A 26,480-nucleotide genomic window follows, 5' to 3' on the forward strand; every position below is an offset into this window, starting at 1 on the left:
GCAAATCGGTGCAAAAGACCTCCAAAGTGTTGAAAAGCAAAGACATCACCTTGAAAACTAAGATGCAACTGATCCAAGCCAAGGTGTTTTCAGTGGCCTCGTATGTGTGGGAAAGCTGGCCGATGAATAAGGAAGACTCTAGAAGAATTGATGCCTTTTAATTGTGTTGGTGAAGAATTCTGAATATACCATGAACTGCCAAAAGAACGAAAAAATCTATCCTGAAAGAAGTATAACCAGAATGTACCCTAGCCTAGAAGCAAAATGGCTAGACTACATCCTACATACTTTGGACATGTTTTCAGAAGGAATTAGTCCATGGAGAAGGATATCATGTACTATTTCTTTGGACTATCTAAGACCTGAAGAACAAAATCTCATGGTCCAAATTAACGTTTTTACTTACTAATTTTCAAATGTAGCCCTGGTGGAAGAGTGGTTAAAAGCCTGGCTGAAACTAAAAGGTTTCAACCAGCCTCTCCTTAGAAACCCTACTGTGCAGTTCTATTCTGTCCAATAGGGTCACTGTTAGTTAAAATTTAATCCACAGCAATGAGTTATTTAATTTTCAAATATAAATTTTTTTGTGTTAATGTCTAAATTCTAAAGTAAATTTCATTTTATAAACTTCTGGTTTTATAAATTTATTTTCTATTATTCAAATTTATTGTTATGGCAGAATCAAATTTAAAAAGTGACATAATTTTCAATCCAGGCAAAATGAAACGGCAATAACTAAGTGCAGTGCAAAAATGGAAGCCTGCAGAAGATAAAAAGAAAATGATCTGTGAATCCCTAAAGACTATTCCAAAATTCGTTTTTAGAATGTAATAAATCAGCAGAGACTTCTTCCATTAAAGGTACGTGCTTAATGGGTGGGAATCATCCTACTAGTACCACTAGTGCTGAAATTAACGATGGCAATACAAATATAACAGAATTTGTTCCAAATTCTGCATCCATTTCTTGCTGTAGTAAAAAAAAAAGAAATTAGTAATGATCTAGAAAGTGAAACTAAGAATATTAAATTGTCACATCTGCAGACCCCATAAATAACAGAAATGCAGATCCTGCCTTGTGGAATAATTTTCTTCTAATGAAGTAAATTACTGGATCAAAAGAGGCCCAAGTGATTGTCAACATCACAGTTGTCCACTTGTAAATTCGTGTTGAAAATTCCTGGACGGTAAACAAAGTTCTGCAGCCAGAATTTTTTCTAGAGTGCAAAGTTAATGATGAAAATTATAAGAGGGAGTGGCTACTGCAATCTCCATCAGTCAGCTCTGTGTACTGCTTTGTTTGCAAACCTACTAACCAAACAAACAAACCCGTCATCCTCATTTAATTCTCGAATTGTTACAGATGAATTTAGCAATTGGTGCAAATTGAATAGGATCGGTAAACATGAAAATAGTTCAATTCACAGAGATTATGTTATCATATTTAAACCAAACACATTGTTCTGGCTTAATTTATGAACTGGAATCACAAATTAATGAACATCAGTATTGAAAAGCCATTTTGTAATGTGTCGTTGTTGTCATAACAATCACTGAAAGTGGACTATCTTCGTGAAAAAGAAATGAAGTCTTTGGGTCCCCACGAAATGGAAAATTTTAAAGTTGGCTTCAACTTGCTGCTCATTTGATCTATTTTTAGCAAGTCACATCTCAAAACACGGTAACACAGGAAAGGGCAATCCATCCCATAATTCTAAAATAATGTGTAAAAAATTTATAATCTTGATAAGTGATGAAGTTCAATCAACTACTGTCAGTGAAATAAGTATAGCTCGATATTTGATTTTGTCTGTGGATTCCACTTCTGAGCCTTCTCATACAGGCCAGCTAAGGATTGTTTAAAGATCCGTATCTCCAACAGATAGAAAACCTGTGTGGTGATTTATCACATTTGCTAGCTTAAAAAATCTAAAAAATCATACTGGTAAAGACATTGCAAAGCAAGTGTTTCACTAATTATGTGAAGTTTGCAAAATTGATTTTTCTAAGTGCAGAGACCAATCCTATGACAATGCTGCCATTACGTCACTGCATTACAAAGGCATACAACAGAAAATTCTGGAATGAAATTAATATGCCCTTTTCATACCAAGGTGCTGCACATTCACTTAATTTTGTAGGATGTATCACAATAGATTTTTTTTGTCCAAAAGCAATTGATGTTTTTTCTAATATTCAGTTACTTTACAAATTTTTTGCTACCTCTACTCACTGATGAGCTGTTCTTAAAACACATTCAGGCAATGATTTAGCATTAAAATGTCTAATACACATTGGGAAGCACATGCTATAGCAACAAGTACAATTCTAGGCGCCACACAGAATATTGCTGAAGACCAGATACAGAAAGGAAACTCCAAAACAGAAGCTAAAATCATCGCTGCCTTAGTCACCTAGTGCTGCCACAACAGATACCATAAGTGGATGGCTTTAACAAAGAGAAATTTATTTTCTCACAGTCTAGTAGGTTACAAGTCCAAATTCAAGACATCAGCTCCAGGGGAAGGTTTTCTCTCTCTGTTGATTCTGGAAGAAGGTCCTTGTCCTCCATCTTCCCATGGTCAAGGAGCTTCTCAGGCGCAGGGACCCCGGGTCCAAAGGACATGCTCTACTCTTGGTAGTATGAGGTCCCCAACTCTCTATCCTTTCATCTCCTGGGAGATAAAAGGTGGTGCAGGCCACGCCCTAGGGAAACTCCCTGTATCTCAAATCAGGGAGGTGTTAAAATCCCACCCTAATCCTCTCAACATAAAATTACCATCACAAAATGGAGGACAACCTCACATGGCCTATCCAAGTTGATACACACATTTTGGGGGGACATAATTCAATCCATGACATTCTACCCTTTGGCCCCACCAAAATCACATTCTTGCAAATGGAAAACATATTCATCCCATCACAAACCAAAACCAAACCCACTGCCGTCCAGTCGATTCTGACTCATAGCGACCCTATAGGACAGAGTAGAACTTCCCCATAGAGTTTCCAAGGAGCGCCTGGCAGATTCGAACTGCCAACCTTTCAGTTAGCAGCTGTAGCACTTAACCACTACGCCACCAGGGTTTCCTCATCCCATCATAGCATTGAAAAAGTCTTAAATCAAGTCCAAGTCCAAAATTCAAAAACCCCTCTTCATCTGTGAAATCTAGGACACAAGTTATCTGCTTCCAAAGGTACAATGGCATAAAAGGAACAAGCTAGACATTTCCATTACAAACTGAAGAACTTGAGGGAAAGAAGGCATAACATGCACCAAGCGAGTCAGGAGAACACATCGCATTAGCCCTCAAAGACATTGCAAACCAAGTGTTTCACTAATTAGATGAAGCTTGCAAAATTGATTTTTCTAAGTGCAGAGACCAATCCTATGACAATGCTGAGAAATGTCACTGCATTATAAAGGCATGCAACAGAAAATTCTGGAATGTAATGAATATGCCATTTTCATACCAAGGTGCTGCATATTCACTTAATTTTGTAGGATGTATCACAATGGATTTTTGTCCAAAAAATGATTTTTTTCTTCTATTCAGATATTTTACAAATTTTTTGCCATCTCTATTCACCGATGAGCTGTTCATAGGCCATGATCAGCATTAAAATGTCTTTCTAATACCCACTGGGAAGCACATGCTATAGCAACGAATGCAATCCTGGAATCACACACTCAGATTCTAGGTTCCATAGAGAATATTGCTGAAGACCAGTCACAAAAAGGAGATACCAGAACAGAAGCTTAAAACGTCACCAACAAAATGTAAACACAGCCCATATATTTATGTTTGTTATGTATAATAATATATAGCATCATTTTCATTTGATGAGTCAATTCTCCAAGATTCAGAAATAAATTTATAGACATGCATAGATCTCTACCAGCTATTAACAAGATATTTACATAAGAGAATATTTTGAAAACACAATAAAACAAATACTGCCAAATACTGATTATCAAGCAGTTCCTTGTTGCAGAAGCATTAAAAGAAACAAGTAAATGACAGAAATGCTCCAGAAGTATTGAGTGCCAGGGATCAATTTCACACAACCATCCTCACTGACACACTTGAATCTTGCATGAAATGAAGGGTGAAGATGTATGAAGTTCCTTCTGATATTTTTTTCCTTCTTAATGTGAATATAACTGATGAAGAATTCCTGAAGGTACCCAATAAACCAGCACAGGCTTATCCTGACGAGGAAACCCTGGTGGCACAGTGGGTAAGTGCTACGACTGCTAACCAAGAGGACGGCAGTTCAAATCCACCAGGTGCCCCTTGGAAACTCTATCGGGCAGTTCTACTCTGTCCTATAGGGGCAGGATGAGTCAGAATCGACTCGACAGCAGTGGGTTTCGTTTTTATCCTGATGACTTAAGATAAACCTTCATGGAGAAGTGCTACAATTTCATTCTCACATTAGAATTAAGTTTAGAGATTCAAGACAAATTTTACTCATGTAGGCGTGTAAACCAAAAAACCAAACCCATTGCTGGTGAATTGATTTCAGCACATAGCAACGCTATAGGACAGAGTAGAATTGCCCCCATAGGGTTTCCATGGAGCAGCTAATGTATTCGAACTGCCAAGCTTTTGGTTAGCAGCTGAGTTCTTAACCACTGCACCACCAGTGCTCCAAATATACTCTGGCCCAGTAGTTCAAATGCAACACCCGCTCCTTGAAAACCCTATGAGGCAGTTCTACTCTGACCTATAGGGTCATTATGCATCAGAATGGACTCCAACCCAGCAGGTTTGTTCTGCCTACTGCCTCATCCCTATTTCATTTTCTCAGAGATAAGTTTCTGTGATAGTGTCAGATTCAGGAATGTGATGAAAAATGTCTCTTGTAGGGGTGGGGCCAAGATGGCAGAATAGTCAGATGCTTTGTGTAGCCCCTCTTATAACAAAGACCCAGAGAAGTAAATCGATTATATATGACAATCTAGGAGCCCTGAACATCAAAGGTGAAGTCACAGAATTGGACTTAGTGGCAGGGGGAGGGGGATGTGGTTCAGAAGCAGTGAGAGGTTGACAGATCTGACCCGGCAGAAACCAGCACCCTGCAGGCTGGATCGGATGGCATGTGCGGTGACGCAAGCAGTGACGCTTGGGACATGTTTTTCACATCAGAAGAGACCGAGTGGTAGAAAGTCTACACAAGCCTCCAGAACCAGTGAAAAGCAGTGCCAAGTTGGCAAAAGATAAGTACATGCATTTAAAATGCCACACAAATCAAAAATCATCCCCTTTGGGAAGAACATCTCTCCCATTTACCTGCTTCCTCCCTCTCTGTTTTTAGTCTTAGACCAGCTTCGGCTATTTCTGGATCCTCTGGGCCAGAAGTAGGAACTATCACATGCCCTGGAGCAGGAACAAACAACAAAAAATAATCTGCCAGCTTCCCTAAGCTAGGAACTCAGGGAAGGCACAGACATAAGGGGTCCAAGGACTTTGAATGCCTTTCACCCTTGCATAGACCTGTGTGGGCCCATTTCAACAGCGTAGGCCCTCATTAGCACACTAAAATTTTATTTTCAACTGTATCAGCTATAAAGTGGAGTGGCAGGTTCGTGATATTTTACAACGTTCTGCCAATTAAACAGGGTCCTCACCTACCCTCATCAGTGACCTGAGGGTTGGTGGCTCCACCCACGTCACCTAGCCACCCAATTCAGGAGTCCAAGAATAAGTGGTGAATCCCAGTACTTACAACCAACAGCATTGGGTGCCCATGGTCTGGCTGCAAAACCCACCCACCTATGTGCTCTAGGGAACAGGGACATGCTTTCCTCCCAGACACTCAGGGGCAGTCATTCCCCCCACAGTAGCCAGACACCTGTACCTACACCAATCAACCCTGTCTATGCAGGACTGTAGGTGAGAGCCTAAACCACACACTTGGTGACCGACTACATGGACAACTGAGCTGAATCCATACAAGAAAAGTAAAAGGGCTCCTAGGCTCACATACCTATTAACAGCTCTGATCACCTGGTGACAGGATGTAAGAGCTTCAAGAGTGCCAATAATCAAACTAGCTCAACCAAGCAGCCTATTTGGGCATATTAAAATAAAACAAGAAGCTAGGACACAATACAACAACAACAACAAAAAAAAAAACCAAACCCAGTGCCATCAAGTAGGTTCCGACTCAGTAAGCAAACATGAAATAAATGAATATAATAACTTATTGATGGCTCAGAGACAAGTGTAGATATCAAATAACATAAAGAGGCAGACCATGATGGATTCAGGAAGCTCCCAAAACAACAAATCAAGAAATCTTCCAAATGAAGAAAAATTCCAGGAATTACTGGAGGTAGAATTTAAAAGATTAATAGACCAAGCCCTTCAAGAGATCCAGGAGGAGATCAGGCAAAATGAAGAACAAGCCAAGGAACACACAGATAAAACAATAGAGGAACTTAAGAAAGTTACACAAGACTATAATGACAAATGTAACAGGCTGCAAAAATCCATAGAAAGATAGCAAGCAAATCCAAAAGAGTAACAATAAAATTTCAGAATTAGACAACCCAATAGAAAATGAGAGGAGCAGAATTGAGGCACTGGAAGTCAGAATTAGTGAGACTGAAGATAAAGCTCTTGACGCCAACTTATTTGAGGAAAAATCAGATAAAGTAATTTTTTAAAATTGAAGAAACGCTAAGAATTATGAGGGACTCTATCAAGAGTGATTGGAACACCAGAATCGGGGTGGGGGGTGGAGGATAACAGAAAACACAGTGAGAATTGTTGAAGACTTCCTGGCTAAAATCTTCACTGATCTTGTGAAAGATAAGAAGATATCTACCCAAGATGCTTACTGAACCCCACGCAAGGTAGATGCCAAGATAAAGTCACCAGGACATATTATAATCTTGCTTGTCAAAACCAAATATAAAGAGAGAATTTTAAGAGTAGCTAGGGATAAACAAAAAGTCACCTATAAAGAAGCGTCAGTAAGACTAAGCTCGGACTACTCAGCAGAAACCATGCAGGCAAGAAGGACATATACAAAGCCCTGAAGGAAAAAAAAAAAAAAAAATTGCCTGCCAAGAACTATATATCCAGCAAAACTGTGTCTCAAATATGACGGTGAAATTAGGACACTTCCAGATAAGCAGAAGTTTAGGGAATTTTTAAAAACCTAACCAATATGACAAGAAATAATAAAGGGAGTTCTCCAGTTAGAAAATCAATGACATCAGCTAACAACCCAAGACTAGAACACGGGACAGAACAACCAGATAGCAACCCACGTAGAGATGTCACAAATAAATCAAAGCTAAAACACTGAAAATGTAGAAACAGAGACATCGATCTGTAAAAGATGACAACATTAAGACAAAAAAGAGGGACTAAATAATGTAGTCATAGATCTTTCATATGGAGAGGAAGTCAAGACGATATAAAGAAATAAAAGATTGGTTTAAATTTAGAAAAACAGAGGTAAATGTTAAGGTAACCCAAAGGAAACTAACAATCCTACACATTAAAATAAAAAAAAAAAACAAGGAAAACATAAATTTTCGGCAAATACAAAAGCAACAACAAGGAAAAAGATGAAAGACTAAAAAGAAAAACGATTCAGCACAGAAAAAATTAATTAGCAGTAAATACAAAGGCAACAAAAATGAAGAGGATGGAAAGAAAATGCACAAAGAACAACGACTCAACAGAGAAAATTAAGTGGAATAAGGAAAATGTCAAAAAGACATACAGAAAAAAGACGAAAATGACAGCACTAAACTCATAACTATGAATAATTACGATAAATGTAAATGGTTTAATTGCACCAATAAGGAGACAGAGAGTAGCAGAATGGATTAAAAACCATGATCCGTCTGTATGCAGACTGCAAGAGACACACCATAGACTCAAAGACATAAACAAACTAAATCTCAAAGAATGAAAATATATATATATATATATCAAGCAGACAACAATAAAAAATAAGAGTGGCAATATTAATCTCTGATAAAACAGGCTTTAAAGTAAAATCCGCCACAAAGGAAAAGGAAATACACTATATAATGATTAAAGGGTCAATATACCAGGAAGACAAAATCATAATAAATACTTACATACCCAATGACAGTGCTCCAAAACACATAAAACAAACTCAAACAGCATTGAAAAGAGAAATAGCTCCACAATAATAGTCGAAGACTTCAACATACCACTTCTGATGACAGACAGGATATCCATAAACAAGCTCAATAAAGACACGGAAGATCTAAATACCACAATCAGCCAACTTGGTCTCATAGACTTAAACACAACACTTCACCCAACGGTAGTCAAGGAAACTTTCTTTTCTAACGCTCATGGAGCATTCTTGAGAATAGACCACGTATTAGGCCACAAAGCAAGCATTAACAGAATCCAAGACATCAAAATATTACACAGCATGTTTCCTGACCATAAAGCCATAAAAGTCAAAATGCTGTCGTTCTCATACATTTTAATTTCTTACATATTTTAGACCCAATAAAGTCTATTCTTATTATGTTATGCAGTCAGTAATCCTCTATTTTTACCCATTTCATTAACTTTCATTCCTTCTTGCATCTTAAGCCTTTCACCTTATTTTCTTTCTGCTTGAAGAATACCTTTGGAATTTTCTTTAATGTGGGCATGCTGATGTTAACTTATCTAGGTTTTGTTTGTCTGAAAACAAAGGTCTTTGCTCATTCATGAAGGATGTTTTTCCTCAGCATAGAGTTCTGGGTTGCCATGGATTTTCTCTCTGTAATTTAAATATATCATCTCATTGTCTTAGGGTTTTCACTATTTCTGTAGAGAAGTCATCGGTCAGTTTTTTTGTTTGTCCTTTAAAGATAATCTCTTCCATTCTTTAGTAGTGTTCAATTATTTGCTTTTTGTGGAGTTTTTTGTCTTTAGCTTCAGCAGTCCTACTATGAATTTCTTTGTATTTACCCTACATGGGTCTTATAAGGAAACCCTGGTGGCGTAGTGATTAAGCGTTATGGCTGCTAAGCAAAAGGTCAGCAGTTCGAATCCACCAGGCGCTCCTTGGAAACTCTACGGGGCAGTTCTACTCTGTCCTATAGGGTCGCTTTGAGTCGGAATCGACTCGACGGCAGTGGCTTGGTTCCTTTTTTTTTTTTTTTTTTGGTTTGGGTTTTGTAAGTCTTCTAGAATCTGTAACTTGATATCTTTAATCATTTGAGGAAACTTCTCAGCCATAATCTCAGTTTTTCTGCCTCATTCTTTTTCTTCCTTCTTAAAGTATCTTATGCTGGATATTTTCATTGTATTCTCTGTATCTTATTTGTTTTTATATTATATATATTTTTCCTTTTGTCTATGCCTCTATTTTCTTCCAACATGTCTTCCACTAAATCTCTCTTCAGCATTTGTAATCTGCTGTTATATACATACATTAAGATTTTAACTTCAGCTATAGTTTTCAGTTGACTTTCTAAGTTGATCTGTTTTGTAGTTTCTAGTTTTTTGCCAAATTTCTAAGTCTTGCCTTTATTTCTTTGAACATAATAGAGTTATTTCAGTGTCTTTGTCTGATAGCTCCAATATCTAGTTTTTCTGTGGATCTCATTCTGTTATTTGTTGTTTCTACAGGTTTCACTCTTTTCTTTCTTTTTTAAAAAAATTGTTGATTATATTAGAGAGGCGAGGCCAAGATGGCAGAGTAGTGAGACGCTGCCAGTGATCCCTCTTAGAAAAAAGACCCGAAAAAACAAGTGAAGCAATTATATTTATGACAAGCTAGGAGCCCTGAACATCAAAGGCAAAGTTAGAAAACGGACTCAACGGCAGGGGGAGGGAGAGACTATTCAGAAGTGGAGAGGAGTTACTGGACCTGAATAGCCAGGAACCCTCAGGCACCGTTCCCTGGAGCGAGTGCAGTGGGGCTGGCAGTAGCGTTCCAGAGGCGCTTCACTCAGGGAAAGACAGCAAGTTGCACAGACTACTCACACCTCCAGAACAAGAGAAGAATGGCACTCGCAGCAAAAGCTAATTACTTGTGTTTATTTTACCACGCCCCCAACCCCCAAGCTGGCTTCAGTGGCTGTCAATTTCCCTGGGCCTGAGATAGGCCCCGGTACCACTCTGAGCCATTCTTCCGTCCTTGAAGAAGGTATAAGTTCACAACTGGGGGAAAGGTAATCTGCCAGCTCAATTAAGCTGGGGAGCTCAGGACAGAAGTAGCTCTTGTTCAGGCACAAACGGTCCATGGGCTTTGAATACCTTTCACCCCAGCATGGACCTGTGTGGGCCCATTTCAGGAGAATAGGCCCTTGTTGCCAGACTGCAATGGTTTCAGCTGGACAGTGGAAAGATGGGTGTTTGATGTTTGACACTGCTTTGCCTATTAAACGGCGTCTTCACCTACCCACATCAGGGGCCTAAGGACTGCTGGCTCCACCCACAATACCTGGCCACCTGTGACAGAGCTCCAAGGATAAGTAGTACCGCCCAGAACTTACAACCAAAAGCATTGGGTACCCATCGCCCTTCTGCAGAACCCACCCGTGTGCTCTACAGAACAGGGATGTGCTTTCCTCACAGACACTCAGAGGACAGCTGTCAGACCCCTGCCTTGATCAGAGCCTGACCCCCTACTGCAGCCAGATACTTCTGCCTACACCAATAACCCCTGCCCCTCTAAGACTGTAGGACAGAGCCTGTACCTTACACTTTATGACCAACTACCTGGGCACCTGAGTTGAATCCATACAAGAAAAGTAAATGAACTCCTAGGCTCATATACCTGGTAACAGTGCTAGCCATCTGGTGATAGTACATTAGAGCTTCAAAGGTGAAAATAATCAACCTAGTGCACTCAAGCAGCTTATCTGGGTATACCAAAACTAAACAAAGCAAGAAGCTAGGATACAAAAAGCAAGCATAAAATAAACCAATACAATAACTTATAGATGGCTCAGAGACAACAGTCAATATCAAATCACATAAAGAGGCAGACACGGGGGCAGGACCAAGATGGCTGACTAGGTAGAAGCTTCCGCTTATCCCTCTTGAAACAAAGACTCGAAAAAACAAGTGAACTGATTACATAAAGGACAATCTACAAACCCTGACCATCAAACACAGAACTAAGGAGTTGACCTGAGTGACAGGGGAGTGAAAAGCCACACTGCAGCAGCGACCGCTTCCGGAGCCAGTGTCCCACGCCACAGCCTTGAGCCCTCGCAGTTTCCTGGTGCCAGAGTGGTGGGGCTGATTGTGGCTTACTGAGACAGGGAAGCACGGATGTAGGCCTAACCCTCAGGACCAACCTCGGAGGGGACCCAGGCAGCACACGCAGGCTCCACACAGACGTGGCTGGCAGGGAAATGAAAAACCACGGGGAAGCAGCGACTGGTTTTGGAGCCTGGAGTGCAGCACCCCAGAAAGGAAACCTTGGTGCTGGGCGTTGGACTAAGTGTGGGGGAGCTGATTGCAGCTTCCTGAGATGGTGTGAGCATGGATGCAACCCTAACCCTCTGGGACAGTCTCAGCAGGGATACAGCCAGCACACGCAAGCTACACAACGCTCTGGAATCTCAGAAAAAAACAGTCCTCACCAAACAACATAAGTAACTTTGTATATTTTGCCAGGCTACTCTCTTCTATATATCTGATTCCACCCCTCATTGCCCCAGCCAGCTTCATTAAGACTGGAATTCCCTGTGCCAGAGAGTGAAGTGCACTGCTCGATTTTTTTTCTTCTTTCTTTTCTAACCCGTTCTCCTGGCCTGAGAAAAGCACCATTTAGCAATCAAAGAAAAAATCCTTCCCTGACTTCCCTAAACTGCAATTAACAATACAGAATCAGCTCCATCCAGGCATTAAGAGACCCATAGTCTTTGGCTTTCACCCTACAGGTAACTAGGTGGCTATTATAATGCAAAGGCAATTCTGATAGACATCTGACCATAATTGTTTTAGCTCAGCAGTGGAAAGGCAAGTTTTGGAGGTCAGATACCTCTCTACCTATTAAACAGAGACCTCACTGGTCCACACCAGTGAAAAGAGGGCTGAGACTCCACCCACACCACCTAGCCACCTGCTAGAGGGATCTGAGAATAGTGATGTCTACCCTAGCATTGGGTGCCTAAGATACAGCTGCAGAGCTCACCCACCAGAGCACTCTAGAGAATAGAGCCACACCTACCTCACTGACACTTGAAGGAAGGCTGTCAGCATCCTGCCCTCCTCGAAATGTGACCCCCTGCCACTAATAGAAACTGGTGCATACAACCATCACCACTACTCCTCTAAGATAATAGGTGAGAGCCTACACCACACACTAGGTGACCAGCTATCAGGACACCTGAGCTGATTCTATTCAAGAATAGTGAATGGACTCATACACTTACATACCTGGGAACAGCTCAGGCAAGCTGGTAACAGGACGTAAGTGATTCAAAAGCTACAGCAATCACGATACCACAATCTAGTAGCCCATCTGGGTGTATTGTAACAAAACAAAACAAGAAGACAAGACTCAGTGAGCAAATATAAAAGAAAATATTACAATAGCTTATAGATGGCTCAGAGACAGCAGTCAACATCAAATCACATGAAGAAGCAGACCATGATTGCTTCTACAAACCCCCAAATCAAAGAATCAAAATCATTCCCGGATGTAGATACATTCCTAGAATTGCCAAATGTAGAATATAAAAAAATTGTATACAGAATGCCTCAAGACATCAGGAATGACCTCACAAATGAAATAAGGCAATCTACAGAAAAAGCCAAGGTATACACGGATAAAGCAGTTGAAGAAATCCAAAAGATTATTCAAGAACATAGTGAAAAAATTAATAAGCTGTAAGAATCCATAGAGAGATAGCATTCAGAAATCCAAAATATTAACAATAAAGTCACAGAATCAGACAACTCAATAGGAAGTCAGAGGAGCAGACTCGAGGAACTGGAATGCAGAGTGGGGGAGCTGGAGGATAAGGCAATTGACACAAATATAGTTGAAGAAAAATCAAATAGAATTTAAAACTATGAAGAAACCCTAAGAATCATGGGGGACTCTATCAAGAATAACTTGCGTGTGATTGGAGTTCCGGAAGAGGGAGGGATAACCGAAAATACACAGAGAATAGTGGAAGATCTGATGGCAGAAAAATTCCCTGGCATCGTGAAAGATGAAAAGGTATCTACCCAAGATGTTCATCGAACCTCATACAAGATAGATCCCAAAAGAAAATCACCAAGACATATCCTCAAACCTGCCAAAACCAAAGATAAAGAGAAAATTTTAAAAGCACCCAGGCATAAACGAAAAATTACCTACAAAGGAGAATCAATAAGTTTGCACTACTCGGCAGAAACCATGCAGCCAAGAAGGCAATGGGATGACGTATATAGAGCACTCAAAGAGGAAAAACTCTCAGCCAAGAATCATACATCCGGCAAAACTCTAAAACATGAAGGTGAAATTAAGATATTTACAGATAAACACAAGCTTAGAGAATTTGCAAAAAACGAACCAAAACTGCAAGAATTACTAAAGGAAATTCTTTGGTCAGAAAATCAATAATATCAGATACCAACACAAGGTCACAGAACAAAACATCCTGATATCAACTCAGATAGGGAAATCACAAAAACAAAATAAGATTAATTAAAAAAAAATTACTCAAAACAGGGAATCATTGATGTCATTATGTAAAATATTACAACAGACAAAAAAGAGGGACTAAATACAGGAGACATAGATCTTACATATGTAGAGGAAACCAAGGTGATATAGGGTGAAACAAGTTAGGTTTTTACTTAGTCAAACTGGGGTAAATATTAAGGTAACCACAATGAGGTCTAACAATTCCATACTTCAAAATAAAAACCAAGATAAACATAACGACTCAGCAAAATAAATTCAACTACTATAAAAAGGAGGAACACACATTCTACAAAGAAAAACTCAGCGCAAAAAAGTAAATGGAAAAATGAAATTGTCAAAAACAGGCATCAAAATGACAGCACTAAACTCATAAAAAAAAAAAACTCATACTTATCTAAAATTACACTTAATGTAAATGGACTAAATTCACCAATAAAGAGACAGAAAGTTGCAGACTGGATAAAAAAACACGATCAGTCTGTATGCTGCATAAAAGAGACACACCTTAGACTTAGAGACACAAATAAACTACAACTGAAAGGATGGATAAAAATATATCAAGCAAACAACAATCAAGAAAGAGCAGGAGAGGCAATATTAATTTCCTACAAAATAGACTTTAAAGTTAAATCCACCACAAAGGATAAAGAAGGACACTACATAATGATTAAAGGGACAATTTACCAGGAAGATACAACCATATTAAATATTTATGCACCCAATGACAGGGCCACAACATTCATAAAACAAACGTTAACAGAATTAAAAAGTGAGATAGACACCTCCACAATTATAGTAGGAGACTTCAACACAACACTCTCGGTGAAGGGTAGGAAATGCAGTTAGAAGCTCAATAGAGACACAGAAGATCTAATTGCTACAATTAAACAACTTCACTTCATAGACTTATACACAACACTCCACCCAACAGCTGCAAACTATAATTTCTTTTCTAGTGCACATGAAACATTCTCTAGGATAGATCACATATTAGGTCATAAAACAAGCCTTTGCAGAACCCAAAACATTGAAATATTACAAAACATCTTCTCTGAATGAAAGACCATAAAAGTAAAAATCAATAACAGAAAAACTAGGGAAAAGAAATCAAATGCTTGGAACTGCACAATACCCTGCTCAAAAAAGACTGGGTTATGGAAGACCTTAAGGAGGGAATAAAGAAATTCACAGAATTCAACAAGACTGAAAACACTTCCTATGAAAACCTTTGGGACATGGTGAAAGCAGTGCTCAGAGGTCAATTTATATCAATAAAGGCACACATATTAAAGAAGAGCCAAAATGAAAGAACCGTCCCTACAACTTGAACAAACACAAAGAGAGCAACAAAAGAAACTGTCAGGCACCAGAAGAAAGCAAAAAATAAAAACTACAGCAAAATTAAATGAATTAGAGAATAGAAAAACAATTGAAAGAGTTAACAAGGCCAAAAACTGCTTCTTGGAAAAAATTAACAAATTTGATAAACCACTGGCCAGACTGACTAAAGAAATACAGGAAAAGAAACCAATAACCCGAATAAGAAATGGGACGGGCCATATCACAACAGATCCAACTGAAATTAAAACAATCATATCAAATTACTACAAAAAATTGTACTCTAGCAAATTTGAAAACCTAGAAAAAATGGATGAATTCCTAGAAACACACTGCCTACCTAAACTAACACACACTGAAGTAGAACAACTAAATAGACCGATAACAAAAAAAGAGATTGAAAAGGTAATCAAAACACTCCCACCAAAAAAAAGCTCTGGACCTGACGGCTTCACTGCAAAGTTCTACCAAACTTTCAGGGAAGACTTACCACTACTACTGAAGGTATTTCAAAGCATAGAAAAGGACAGAATACTACCTAACTCCTTCTATGAAGCCAGCATAACCCTGATACCAAAACCAGCTAAAGGCAACACAAAAAAAGAAAATTACAGACCTATATCCCTCATGAACATAGATGCAAAAATCCTCAACAAAATTCGAGCCAGTAGAATTCAACAACATATCAAAAAAATAATCCACCATAACCAAGTAGGATTTATACCAGGTATGCAAGGTTGGTTCAATATTAGAAAAACAATTGATGTAATCCACCACATAAAAAAAAGACAAGAACCACGTAATTTTATCAATTGATGCAGAAAAGGCATTGGACAAAGTCCAACACCCACTCATGATAAAAACTCTCAGCAAAATAGGAATAGAAGGAAAATTCCTCAACATAATAAAGGGTATTGATACAAAGCCAATACCCAGCATCATCCTAAATGGAGAGAGCCTGAAAGCATTTCCCTTGAGAACGGGAAACAGACAAGGATCCCCTTTATCACTGCTCTTATTCAGCATTGTGCTAGAGGTCCTAGCCAGAGCAACTGGGCTAGACAAAGAAATAAAGGGCATCCAGATTGGTAAGGAAGAAATAAAATTATCTCTATTTCCAAAGACATTATCTTATACACAGAAAACCCTGAGGAATCCTCAAGAAAACTAATAGAAGGGTTCAGCAAAGTTTCAGATTACAATACAAACACACAAAATCAGTTGGATTCCTCTATATCAACAAAAAGAACATTGAAGAGGAAATCATCAAATGAATACCATTCACAGCAGCCCCCAAGAAGATAAAATACTTAGGAATAAACCTTACCAAAAATGTAAAAGAGCTATACCAAGAAAACTACAAGGTACTACTGCAAAAAAACCAAAAGGGACCTACGTAATTGGAAAAACATATCTTGCTCGTGGATAGGAAGACAACATTGTAAAATTGTCCATTCTATCAAAAGCCATCTATAGATACAATGCACTTCCGATCCAAATTCCAATGACATTTTTTAAACAGATGGAGAAACAAATCACCAACTTCATATGGAAGGGAAAGAAGTCGCGGATAAGTAAAGCATTACTAAAAAAGAACAAAGTGGGAGGACTCACTCTGCCTGATATTAGAACCAATTATACCGCCACAGTAGTCAAAACAGCCTGATACTGGTACAACAACAGACACGTAGACCAATGGAACAATATTGAGAATCCAGATATAAATCCATCCACATATGAGCAGCTGATATTTGACAAAGGCCCAGTGTCAGTTAATTGGGGAAAAGACAGTCTTTTTAACAAAAGGTGCTGGCGTAACTGTATATCCATCTGCAAAAAATGGAACAGGACCCATACCAGGACCCATACCACACACCATGCACAAAAACTAACTCCAGATGGATCAAAGACCTAAACATAAAATCTAAAACGATAAAGATCATGGAAGAAAAAATAGGGACAACATTAGGAGACCTAATACATGGCATAAACAGAATACAAAACATTACTAAAAATGACGAAGAGAAACCAGATAACTGGGAGCTCCTAAAAATCAAACACCTATGCTCATCTAAAGACTTCACCAAAAGAGTATAAAGACCACCTACAGACTGGGAATAAGTTTTCAGCTAAGACATCTCCCCCTGGCACCTGATCTCTAAAATCTACACGACTCTGCTAAAACTCAACCACAAAAAGACAAACAACCCAATTAAAAAATGGGCAAAGGATATGAACAGGCACTTCACTAAAGAAGACATTCAGGCGGCTAACAGATATATGAGGAAATGCTCTCGATCATTAGCCATTAGAGAAACGCAAATCAAAACTACAATGAGATTCCATCTCACTCCAACGAGGCTGGCATTAATCCAAAACACACAAAATAATAAATGTTGGAGAGGCTGTGGAGAGACTGGAACACTTATACACTGCTGGTGGGAATGTAAAATGGTATACAACCACTTTGGAAATCAATTTGGCGCTTCCTTAATAAGCTAGAAATAGAACTACCATACAACCCAGGAATCCCACTCCTCAGAATATATCCTAGAGAAATAAGAGCCTTTACACAAATAGATATATGCACATCTATGTTTATTGCAGCACTGTTTACAATAGCAAAAAGATGGAAGCAACCAAGGTGCCCATCAATGGATGAATGGATAAATTATAGTATATTCACACAATGGAATACTACACTTCGATAAAGAACAGTGACGAATCTGTGAAATGCTTCATAACATGGAGAAACCTGGAAGGCATTATGCTGAGTGAAATTAGTTGCAAAAGGTCAAATAGTGTATAAGACCACTATTATAAGATCTTGAGAAATAGTTTAAACTGAGAAGAACATATTCCTTTGTTGTTATGAGGGGGGGCGTGAGGGAGGGTAGGAGAGGGGTATTTACTAAAGAGATAGACAAGAGCTACTATGGGTGAATGGAAGGACAACAAGAGATAGACAAGAGCTACTATGGGTGAATGGAAGGACAACACTCAACACAGTGGAGGTCAGCACAACTGGACTAAACCAAAGCAGTTTCCTGAATGAACTGAACGCTTCAAAGGTCAGCAAAGCAGGGGCAGATGTTTGGGAACCATGTTTTCAGGGGACATCTAAGTCAACTGGCATAATAAAATCTATTAAGAAAACATTCTGCATCCCACTTTGAAATGTGGCGTCTGGGGTCTTAAATGCTAACAAGCGGCCATCTCAGATGCATCGATGATTCTCAACCCACCCGGATCAAGGGAGAATGCAGAACACCAAGAACATAAGATAATAACGAGCCCAAGAGACAGAAAGGACTACATGAACTACAGACTACATCATCCTGAGACCAGAAGAGCTAGATAGTGCTGGGCCACAACCAATGACTGCCCTGACAGGGAACATAACAGAGATCCCTTGAGGGAGCAGGAGAACAGTGGGATGCAGACCCCAAATTCTCATAAAAAGACCAGACTTAATGGTCTGACTGAGACTGGAAGGACTCTAGTGATCATGGCCCCCACACCTTCCGTTTACCCACTATGGGAACCATCCCCAAAGCCAGTTCATCAGACATGGATTGGACTAGACAATGGGTTGGAGAGGGATGCTGGTGAGGCGTGAGCTACTTGGTTTGGGTGGACACTTGAGACAATCTTGGCATCTCCTGCCTGGAAGCGAGATGGGTGGGTAGAGGGGCTTAGAAACTGGCAAAATGGTCACGAAAAGAAAGAGTGGAAGGAGGGAGTGGGCTCTCCCATTGGGGGGAAAGTAATTGGGAATATGTAAGAAGTTGTGTATAAGTTTTCATGTGAGAGACTGGCTTGATTTGTAAACTCTCACGTAAAACACAACAAAAATTATTAAAATAAAAAAAAAAGAAGCTGACCCATGATTGCTTCAACAAGCTCTCAGAACAAAGACTCAAGGAATCTTCTGGATGAAGGTGCAATCCTGGAATTACCAGATGCAGAATACAAAAGATTAATATACAGAACTCTCAAAGACATCAGGAAGGAAATGAGGCAAAATGCAGAACAAGCCATGGAACACACAGATAAAGCAGCTGAAGAAATTAAAAAGGTTACCCAAGAACATAATAAAAATTTAATAGGCAGCAAGAAACCATAGAGAGACTGCAATCAGAAATTCAGAAGATAAACAATAAAATTACAGAGTTAGAAAACTCAACTGAAAGTAAGAAGAGCACAATTGAAGAACTGGAAGGCAGAATTACTGAGATTGAAGATAAAACACTTGGGACCAATATATTTGAAAAGAAACCAGATAAAAGAATTTAAAAAATGAAGAAATCCAAAGAATCATGTGGGACTTTATCAAGAGAAATAAGTATGAGTGATTGGAGTACCAGAACAGGGAGGGCTAACAGAAAATACAGAGGGAACTGTTGAAGATTTGTTGGCAAAAAACTTCCCTGATATCATGAAAGATGCTCATCGAATTCCACATAAGGTAGATCTCAAAAGAAAGTGACCAAGACATATAATAATCAAACTTGCCAAAATCAAATATAAAGAGAATTTTAAGAGAGGCTAGGGATAAAAGAAGTCACCAACAAAGGAAAGTAAATAATAATAAACTTGGACTACTCAGCAGAAATCATGCTGGCAAGAAGGCAATGGGATGACTTATACAAAATATTGAAGGAAAAAAATTGCCATCCAGGAATCAAACCATAACCCTGGCCCTCTGGCCCTCTGGCCCTCTGGCCTTAGCCCTCTAACTCTAGCCCCTAAGCCCTGAGCCCCAAAGCCCCTAAGACCCTAAGCCCTTAGGTCCTAACCACCAAGGCCCTAAACTCTAACCCTAACCCAAACTGTAACCATATACCCTAAACCCTACAATCTAAACACCTACACCCCAAAACACTACACACAAAAACCATACACACTAAACCCTATACTCGAAGCCCCAAACCCTAAACCCAAACCTCAAGCCCCAAAGCCCAAACCCAAAACCTAACCGTAAGCCCTAAACCCTAACACCTAACCCTAAACCCTAACCACCCTAACCTTAACGACCCTAACCCTAACTACTCTAGCCCTAACCCTCAAACCCTAACCCTCTAAGGCTAACCTGAAACCCTAACCCTCTAACTCAACCTCCAACCCTCAAACCCAACCCCAAACACTAAACCTCAAATCCCTAGCCCTAAACCTAAGAATGAGCCTAAGCCTAACCCTAACACAACCCTAAACCCTAAACCATAACACTTAAAACCCTAACACCCTTAGCCCTAACACATTTAACCCTAACATCCTAAATGCCAAAACCCTAAACACTAACACCCTTAACCCCAACCACTAACCCCTAAACCCTAACTTAAAGCCTAAGTCATCTAACCCTCTAACCCTAATACCCTAACTCTAAAACCTAAACCCTAACCCCAGCCCCCAGCCCTAACCCTCACTCTAAGCCTTAAACCCTAAACCCTAAGTCCTAAAACCCTAAACTCTAAGCCCTAAGCCCTAAACCTAACCCTCTAACCCTAAACCCCAAAACCTTACCCCAAACCCATCCCAAACCCCTAAACCTGAACCCCTAAACCCTAGCCCTAACCCGTAACCCTAAACCTCTAAACTATACCTCTAACCCTAACCACAACACCAACCCCAACCTCTGAACCCCGAAACCCTAACCCCCAACCCTAAGCCTCTGAACCCTAAGCCTAAACCCTCTAACCCTAAACCCTAACCTTCACCCCCTCACATCCTCACCTTCTCACTCCCTCACTCTATAATCTTCTCAACCTCTAACCCCCTCACCCTCTAACCCCTCACCCTGACTCCCTCAATCTCTAACCCCCAAACTCTAAACCCCAACCCTCTAACACCCACCCTCTAACCCCAACCCTCTAACCCCAAACCACAAATCCCAAACAAACCCAACCCCAAGCCTAAACCTAAACCCCTAAAACCTAACCCAAACCCTAATGACTAAACCCCAAAACCCTAAACCCCCAAAACCCTAAACCCCAAACTGCAACCCCTAACACCTAACCTGTAACTCCGAACTCTAACCTCAAACCCTAAACCTAACACCTACCCCCATCCCAAAAACCCTAACCAAAAATCCCAGCCCTAAACTCTAACCCCCAAACCCCAACCCCTAACCCCAAACCCTAACGACCCTAACTCTAACAACCCTAACCCTAACATCCCTAACCCCAAACCCTAACCCTTTTTGTTAGCAGCTGTAGCACTTAACCACTAGCCACCAGGGTTTCCATGAGCAGTCACAGGAATAGACATATGCACACCCGTGTTCACTGCAACATTATTCACAGTAGCAAAAAGATGGAAACAACCTAAGTGCTCATCCACAGAGGAACGGATAAACAAACTATGGTACATACACACAGTGGAACACTACACGACAATAAAGACCAATGATGAATCTCCGAAACATCTCACGCCATGGATGAATCTGGAGCGCATCATACTAAGTCAGTCACAAAACGACATATACAGTAAGAGACCACTATCATAAAAACTCATGAAAACATTTACGCACAGGAACAATCCTTGATGTTCACCAGGGAGACGAAGAGCGGGTAGAGAAAAGCTAACTAAACAATAACCAAAAAAACCAAACCCACTGCCGTCGAGTCGATTCCAGCTCATAGCGACCATACAGGACAGATTAGAACTGCCCTATAGAGTTTCCAAGGAGCGCCTGGTGGATTTGAACTGCAGGCCTTTGGTTAGCACCGGTGGCTCTTAACCACTACGCCATCAGGGTTTCCAACCAAACGACAGATATGTGGTAACTCTGGTGAAGGAAGAGACAGTACACAAGACTGGGAAATCAACCTCAGCCTCACCCTAACCCTAACCATAACCCTAAACCTCTTGTGCCCTAGCCTAGTAACCCCAACCCCCAACCACCTAAAACCTATACCCCTAAACCTAACTCCCAAACCTCTAACCCCCCAACCTGAACCCCTAACACCAAACCCTAACCCCTAACCCTAATCCTCTAACCCTTCTGCATCTCTGGGCCTCTCGACTCTCCGTCTATTTTCTTCCTCCAAATCCTACTAACACTCAGTGGAATTTTGAAGTTTCAGCTGTGCTTTGCTTCTTGTTGTCTCCACCGGTCCCATCAAGGCACTGCATCATTTGCTCTGCTTCACTATTCAGTTCCAAAACCATGGCTTAGAATCGCCTGACACTGAACTTCAGCGATTCGGTGCAAGGCCGCGAGAGGGCGCGCGCACCGCCAGTTCCGTTCTGCCCACCAGACCCTCGGAGCATGGGAACCTCCAGGACCTAAGCCGGGACTGACCTGGGTACTGCTCCAGTGGCGATAGCAGAAGCTTTTCTTCCCAAGGGACCCAACGCCCCAGGGCGCTCTCTCAATACTCCAATTAATGCTGTTACTATCCTAACCCACTCCTTCTGCGCGACCTAGTGGGTCCTCGACCAGGCCCAGCCTTCACGACCCGCACCCCCCTGCCGTGGTCACGTAGAGGAACCTGCAGGGCCGCGCCCTCCCCGCCCAAGCTCTGCCCCTCCATACCCTGATGCCCTGCAGGCCTCTACTAGGTCCCCGCCCAGAGGAGAGTTGTCGCCGTGCACGGGGTGGGGGGACACGAGTGAACAATCGGAAACCACACCCCAGGCACGAAGCCCACTGCCCATATTGAGATCATGTGAGCAGGGCTGCCCCGCCGACTGGAGCCTGCACGACATCACTCACGTTTGTCAGCTTCTCACCGCCCTCTGGGCTCAGGGTCCCAGAGCAGCCAATCCCCCCGGGGCGGGGGAGGTCGCCCGTCCGCAGGGGCTGGAAGATCGGGTTGGCGCCCATGGCCGGAGCACTTAAAACCCTTATAAACCCTCATAAAAGGCCAGCTCCAGACCTTCAAGTGTCAGCCCGAGAGACACCTAATCTCCTCCAACCTAAAAAAAAAAAAAAACACACCCGTTGCCCTCGAGTCAATTCTGACTCATAGCGACCCTATAGGACAGAGTAGAACTGCCCCACAGAGTTTCCAAGGAGCGCCTGGTGGATTCAAACTGCCAACCTTTTGGCTAGCAGCCTTAGCACTTAACCACTACACCACCAGGGTAACCCACGAACCCACTGCCACTAGGGTAGAGGCTCCAAATCCCGCCAGTGTGAGGAACCCTCAAATCCCCTCAGCACCAGAGACCGCGTCCACAGCGACCGGTACACAGCGCTGCACAAATGTTTAAGTTAACAAATGACCTGGTTGCTCAGGACCCCTTCCTGCTACCCCCACCCCGCCACCCAGAGGGGGAGCGGGACCCGGCATCCACACTGTTAACAGACACTGAATCGCTGCATCCACAAGGAGTAGGATCCCCGCGCTGCTCCACAGATTCCCAGGACCCCTTCCTTTCCCGGTGGGGCCGCGCCGACGCCCCAGCCCCGAGAGTAGACCAGCTGGGCGCGGGCGAGGGCGCGGGGTGCCTCAGCCTCCCAGGCACAGCGCCCAAAACAGTAAGGGGCAGCATGGCCTTGGGCGGGGGATCCCTCTCTCCCCGTCCCTGGCACCCTACGGAGTCTGGTGGGGGTGGGAGGAGGAATGGGGGCGAGTGCCCCGCCCTCAGTCTGGAGTCTCACCCCCCCGGGCGAACTCTGGGCCTTGGTTTCCCCCCTGGCACAGGGAGCAGGTGGGGGGCGGGGGGGGCAGGCGCCCATCACCCAGCTTGGCCCGCAAACCTGCCCCGGGCAGAGTAGGGACCTTGGTGCAGCCCTGGACACGGACTTTCTCCCCAAGCCCTTCAAGCCCCCAGGCCCGAGGGCACTCCGCAGCTGGATCCCGCGGCTGGAACCCCCCCCGCAAATCCATGGGGATGCAAATTTCGCAGACCAGCTGCGTCTCCCGGGCCAGAGGCTCCCTCTCGCAGCCCCTAGAGTGGCTGCGTCCACCCGGCCCCACGCCGCGTCCGCTCCTGGGGATCACTTGGGACGGGGTACGCTGGAGGGGGCGATGCAAGCTGCTAAACCAACGTCCGGACTCCCCAACCTCTGGAGCCCACGGGATGCTGGCACTGGGACCCGCACTCCTGGCGCCTTCCCTCCACACCTTCGAGGGGCCAGGCTTGTTCAGTCTGGGAGCGGGCCCCTCCGTCCAGCTGCCGGAGTTTCATACCTTTCAGAAAACACGGCACGGAAAGCAGCACGAACAGCATCCTCTCTAAGGCGCGCCATCCGGCCCGGACCCCTCACCACCCGTCCCAGCGCTTCCGGGACTAACTGGCTGGACGGCGAGGAACATGGCTGCCGGCCCCCCCCAGCGGCCTGGGTGTGGGGCGGGCGTGGGGGGATTGGGCCTCCAGAGGGGAGGGCGGGGTCTAGAAGCAAGGACAACGCCAAAGTGTGCGGGGTGAGGAGACGGGAGACGTCAGGAGAGGGCCCTCTCGCGTGCAGAGTTAAGTATTGGAGGTGCAACGGTTAAGTGCTTGGCTAACTGAAAGGTGGGCCGTTGGAACCCACCAGCTCAGGGGTTGAAAAGATCTGGAGATGGGCTCCCATAAAGATTCTAACCAAACAAAATCCAAACCAGTTGCTGTTGAATCAATTCTGACTCATAGTGACCCTATAGGGCAGAGCAGAACTGCCCCACAGGGTTTCTAAGACTATAAGTCTTTACAGAAGCAGACTGCCATGTCTTTCTGCAAAGAACCAACTGGTAGATTCGAACTGTCCACCCTTTGGTTAGCAGCCGAGCTCTTAACCACGGGGCCACCAGGGCTGTGCCATAAAGACTGCAACCTAGGAAACCTTGTGAGGCAGTTCTAAGTTGTCGTACAGGGTTGATATGAGTCAGAATCTCTTGATGGCACACAACCATGATTGTACTAAGAAAAATTCCTCCAAGCAGCTGTCTACATGACCCCTGAAGCACACATGCATGCACGCTATCAAAGCAGTGCGGCCAAAGACAGGAAATTGGAATAGAGACATTATAGAGTGGACAGTGAAAAGTGATTTCTGAGGGGTATGCAGCTCAAGCGGAGGAGGTAGCATACAACTAAATGCCCTTCTCCTATTGTTCAATGGTCTTGAGAAAGAATGTGTCCCAGGAATTAACTGTACCCCAGGAGAACTTGAAGACAGCAAATACAGAGGACCGGTCAGGATGCTTCTGCAGTGGTCAGGGTGAGGAGTGATGGTGGTAGTGCAGGGGGGAACAGTGGGCAGGCTTGAGGTGTACTTTGGAGCTTGAGCTGCCAAGAATTGCTGGTGGATCAGACGTATGGGATGAGGGGGATGGAGAATCAAAGGTGACTTCTAGAATTCAGGCTACCATGAGCGCATGGTCACCAGAGCCATTCTCTACCATGTGGAAAACCATGGAGGAACAAACTTGAGAAAATGACCAAAAGATTTTTTCTGGACATGTTAGATTTGCATGTCTGAGGTCATCCAAGTGTGGAGAACAGTTCCCAGCTGTGGATACCACTCTGAGGTAGAGTACTTTTCTGGGTTCTAAGAATTTGGAGATCATCAGCCTATAGCTGATTTGAAAGCCACTGGTGGTGCGATGATTATGCATTTGGGTGCTACCAAAAGGTCTGCAGTTTGAATCTACCAGTCGCTCCTTGGAAACCCTGTGGGGAAGCTCTATTCTGTCCTGTACGGTTCCTGTGAGTGAGAATCCACTCGATAGCGACTTTGTTTTGTTTTGTTTTGTTTTAATACTAAGCTCAGAAAAGTTGTGTGTCAGGGTTGTATTTTTTCACAATACTTATTCAAGCAGTTCGAATCTACCAGCCACTCCTTGGAAGCCCTATGGGTCAATTCTACTCTGTCCTTTAGGGTCGCTATGAGATAGAATCGACTCAACAGCAATGAACTTAGTCTTAGAGGAGCTCTTTGTCTGTCAAAGCTGAGAGTTTTACTTCATACTTTTTAAAACTGCCATGTCTCATGCTACGCGGCTACCCTTACAGGAGCATTTTTGGTGCTAACTTGACTTGTTCTTGGTGAAGGGCTCTGTATTCATTTTCTAGGGCTGCCATAGTAAATTACCAAAAACTGAGTGTCTTTAAAAAAACGTATAATCCATACAGTCCAAGAAGCTGTATTATATGAAGAAGAAGGGGCATCAGGATTAGAGGAAGACTCATTAACAGCCTAGACATGCAGATGACACAACCTTGCTTACTGAAAGTGAAAAGGACTTGAAGCACTTACTGATGAGGATCAAAGACTTCAGCCTTCAGTATGGATTACACTTCAACATAAAGAAAACAAAAATCCTCACAACTGGAACAATAAACAGAGAAAATACTGAAGTCATCAAGGATTTCATTTTACTTGGATCCACAATCAACACCCATGGAAGCAGCCGTCAAGAAATCAAACGACATATTTTATTGGGCAAATCTGCTACAAAAGACCTCTTTAAAGTGTTAAAAATCGAAGATGTCACTTTGAGGACTAAGGTGTGCCTGAACCAAGCCATGATATTTTCAGTCGCCTCATGTGCAGCT

General features: G+C 42.3%; 1 long non-coding RNA gene across 1 annotated transcript in view; it reads right to left on the reverse strand.

Moving 5' to 3' along the window:
* Nucleotides 1–24,213, reverse strand: part of LOC135229216 (uncharacterized) — a 55,411-nt gene extending 31,198 nt beyond the window's left edge. Inside the window, exon 1 of the long non-coding RNA XR_010319999.1 lies at nucleotides 24,134–24,213. This is a non-coding gene — a long non-coding RNA (uncharacterized LOC135229216). The remainder of the gene's footprint in view (nucleotides 1–24,133) is intronic.
* Between the last annotated feature and the right edge of the window lie 2,267 nt (nucleotides 24,214–26,480).

Source organism: Loxodonta africana, unplaced genomic scaffold, assembly GCF_030014295.1.
Source record: "Loxodonta africana isolate mLoxAfr1 unplaced genomic scaffold, mLoxAfr1.hap2 scaffold_167, whole genome shotgun sequence".
NCBI lineage: Eukaryota > Metazoa > Chordata > Mammalia > Proboscidea > Elephantidae > Loxodonta > Loxodonta africana.